We start from the raw sequence: 4,411 nt of genomic DNA, 5'->3' as shown, positions 1-4,411 counted from the left end.
ACCTGCAAGTTGCATAAATATTGCTGACACCAAGACCAAACCATCTGAGCTACCGTCCTGGGAGCAGCGAAATGAGGCATTGAGCCTGTGACTCCGTGAGGGAAAGTGAGGTGATGGAATGGGAATGGTGCCCATGGCCTTTCTCCAGGGCTCGGAAGTCAGGCCTTGCCAGGGGCTGTGTGGGTTTCGTGGACTGTCCGGGCTAGGCCTCAACTCCGTACACATCAGCACTGATGCCCCCTCTGATAACTGGATGGGTCGCTCCTAGGACAAAGGCCGGCTTCCCAGTGACAGCCCCCGGTGAAAGGACGGCTCAGGCTGGATTACCACTGTCACATGGCATCGCTTTACGCTGCCATGCACGCACAGCGCCCTTCATCCTGCCCCAGGGTGCCGTCTTGGCACATGCCCTCTGACCCTCTCACACAGGTGCCAGGACACGAGGGCAGATGAGGACGAACAGGTCCATCCATGTGCAACAAAGTCCCCCTCCTGAGCCCATCCTCTCTCACACAAACAAGACATGGGAAGTACATGAGTACTACCAGGCCATCCATGGTGTGATCCTGTGCACCAAAGCCCCCAGGCCTATCCAGTCTCACACAGATAAAAAGGCATGGGAATCACATGAGGACTACCAGGCCATCCAGGGTGTGATCCTGTGCACCTAAGACCCCAGGCCTATCCACTCTCACACAGATAAAAAGGCATGGGAATCACATGAGGACTACCAGGCCATCCAGGGTGTGATCCTGTGCACCTAAGCCCCCAGGCCTATCCACTCTCACACAGATAAAAAGGCATGGGAATCACATGAGGACTACCAGGCCATCCAGGGTGTGATCCTGTGCATCTAAGACCCTAGGCCTATTCTCTCTCACACAGACACCAAGACATGGGTAGCACATGAGGACTAGCAGACTTTCCTTGATTTGATTCTATACACCTAAGCCCCCAGGCCTATCTGTTCTCAAACAGACACCCAGACATGAGAAGCACATGAGAGCTAGTAGGCCCATCCAGGGTGTGATCCTGCACACCTAAGGACCCATAGGCCTAACCTTGCTCACACAGGTGCCAAGACATGAGGACACATGGCCATGCAGGGTGTAATCCTGTGCACCTAGGGGCCCAAGGCCTAACTTCGCATGTGATATGCAACGGCACCATGGGCATAGCCATGGACACCATCGCCCCACTGAAAAACTGTAAAAGTAAACAACAATCCCACCTTAATACTTGGTTCACACCCCATCTAAAAGAACTGAGACTGGGAAAAAGGAAGCTTGAAACTGTATGGCAACACTCCCCTACAGCTGAAAATAAACTTAAACTGAAATTGTGTGCTAGACATTATAAGAAAGCAATCATCCAAGCTAAAAAAGAAGTCTATACCGACCGAATTTCCAAAGCATGCTCCAATACAAAGGAACTATTCGCAATCTTGCGAGAACTCGAATCCCCCATATCACCACCTGATAACATATCCAAAGACAAGCAATGGTGTACCAATATCCAAAATGCCCTCGCAAATAAAGTAAAAACACTCCAAACAAAAATTGCTATAAAAAAAGCCTCGCTCCCGCTTAGCGAAATTCCCAGCACGCCCACGCCCACGCTTAAACCTAGCCTAACACCCTTCAAATTCTCTAAAGTTTCCACACATGAAACTGAAAAAATCATTGCCTCTCTAAAACCATCCAATTGCAAAGGTGATTACTGCCCGGCCCAGATAATCAAGGATGCCGCCAGAGACCTTGCCCCCTTCATCACTAAACTCATCAACGCCTCCTTCTCATCTAGCACCGTCCCAAGCAGCTTAAAAGAGTCCTGGGTTCTCCCCCTGCTTAAAAAACAAACCTTAGACCCCTCCATCCCCACCAACTATAGGCCCATCACTACTGTCCCCTTCCTCCTGAAGATAATTGACAGAGTGGCCTATCTCCAAATCCAAAAATACCTGGAGACCAACCAACTTCTCGGCACTCGTCAATCGGGCTTCAGGCCGCAACACGGCACTGAGACCGCCCTTATAGATCTCAAGGTCCAAATCGACGAGCTCAACGATAAAGGAAACACAGCTATGCTACTCCTCCTTGATCTGTCGGCGGCTTTTGACCTAGTGGACCACGCAGTACTCTGCAAACAACTAGCGTCAGCCGCCCACTTCTCAAGTGAAGCAATAGCCTGGATCCAATCCTTTCTCGACAACAGAAGCATGCGAGTCTTCTCCACCTTAGACTCGGCAGACCCTATCCAGACAACATGTGGAGTCCCACAGGGCTCATGTGTCTCGCCAACGATGTACAATATCTTTACTAAACCTCTATTCGACAAATTGGACAGACTGGCTGTCACCTACACAAATTATGCAGACGACACCCAGATCCTCATCCCCCTTTCGGGCAATTTCACTATGGATACAGCTTTAGTAAACAAAATGTACACCCTCATTCAGGCATGGATGGCAACCCATGGCCTCTGCCTGAATGATGAAAAAACAGAGATCCTCGTTATAGGCTCACCCAACAACCCAAGAAAACTTGATTCCAACTACAGCTCCTTCAATATCGATGGCAATATAATCCCCGTCGCCAAAGAGGTGAAAACCCTGGGTTTCTATTTGGACTCCACTTTGTCCCTAAGGAAACAAGGGAACTCCCTGGCCTCATCCACAGCCTACACTGGTAAACTTATCAAAGCATGCAGACCCTTCCTCTCACCAGCTAGCTGCATTATCCTAGCCAATGCACTAATCCTCTGAAAACTGGATTACTGCAATGCACTCTATGCAGGCGCAAATAAATACATCATCAATAAACTTCAAACCCTACAAAACAACGCGCTCAGAACGGCCCTGAACCTCCCATCTAGAGAGCACATCTCGGACATGCAGAGAAAATACAACTGGATAATAATTAGCGATAGGATCACTTTCAAAATTGTCACACTAACATTCAAATGCCTGAACAATGCAGCCCCCCCATACCTTAGGGATAGAATAATAAGAAAAACCACTGCACGACCAACCAGAACAGCCAACTCTTTCTGCCTCCAAACCCCTAGATTCCGACTAAAAAAAACAGGAGGTGATAGCTTCCCTGTGCATGCAGCCCAGTACTGGAACACCCTACCAGTTGAACTAAGAAGGGACCAGCCTTACAACAGCTTCAGGCACCATACCCGCACCTGGCTTCGACGCAATGACCTCTGAAACCAGTGACCCTGAGCATTGTGACCTGATGACACATGTACCCCTCCACTCTTACATGTAAAATGTACATAATGTATTTACTGTATATAATTTGTTACCTTTCCACCCTTACATGTAAAGAATGTACATAATGTAATTACTGTATACAATTTATGTTACCTGCAACCTGTAACCAAGTTCTAAGCATTCTTGTTATTCTGTGCGCCCAGCTACCCAAGGGTTTTCGGGCGCCCTATAAATAAACAAACAAACAAACACATGAGGACTACTAGGCCCACCCAGGGTGTGATCCTGTGCACCTAAGGACCGATAGGCCTAACCTCGCTCACACAGGTGCCAAGACATGAGGACACATGAGGACTACTAGGTCCACCCAGGATGTGATTCGGTGCACCTAAGCCCGCAGGCCTATCCATACTCACACAGACACCAAGGCATGGGAAGCTCATGAGGACTACCAGGCTATCCAGGGTGTGATCCTGTGCACCTAAGCCCCGAGGCCCATCTGCTCTCACACAGACACCAAGACATGGGCAGCACATGAGAACTACCAGGCTATCCAGAGTATGATCGTGTGCACCTAAGCGTGCAGGCCTATCTGCTCTCACACAGACACCAAGACATGGGACGTACACGAGGACTACCAGGCCATCCAGGGTATGATCCTGTGCACCTAAACCCCTAGGCCTATCCACTTTCACAAAGGCACCAACACATGGGAAGCAGATGAGGACTACCAGGCCCATCCAGGTTGTTGTCCTGTGCTCCTAAGGGCCTCCAGGCCTAACCTTGCTCACACAGACACAGAGACATGGAAGCAGATGAGGACTACCAGGCTATCCAGGCTCTGGTACTGTGCTCCTAAACCCCCAGGCATATCCATTGTCACACAGACACCAAGACTTGGGAAGCTCATTAGGACTACCAGGCCATCCAGGGTGTGATCCTGTGCACCAAAGCCCCCAGACCTATCCGCTCTTACACTGACACCAACACGTGGGAAGCACATGAGGACTACCAGGCTATCCATGCTGTGATCCTGTTCTCCTAAGTGCCCAGACCTATCCACTCTCACACAAACACCAAGGCATGGGAAGTACACGCGGACTACCACGCAATCCAGGGTATGATCCTGTGCACCTAAGCCCCTGGGCCTATCCACTTTCACAAAGGCACCAACACATGGGAAGCACATGA

This window comes from Ambystoma mexicanum, chromosome 7p (genome assembly GCF_040938575.1).
Source record: "Ambystoma mexicanum isolate Mex_15411 chromosome 7p, UKY_AmexF1_1, whole genome shotgun sequence".
In the NCBI taxonomy this organism is placed as follows: domain Eukaryota; kingdom Metazoa; phylum Chordata; class Amphibia; order Caudata; family Ambystomatidae; genus Ambystoma; species Ambystoma mexicanum.
This window is presented reverse-complemented; position numbering follows the sequence as displayed.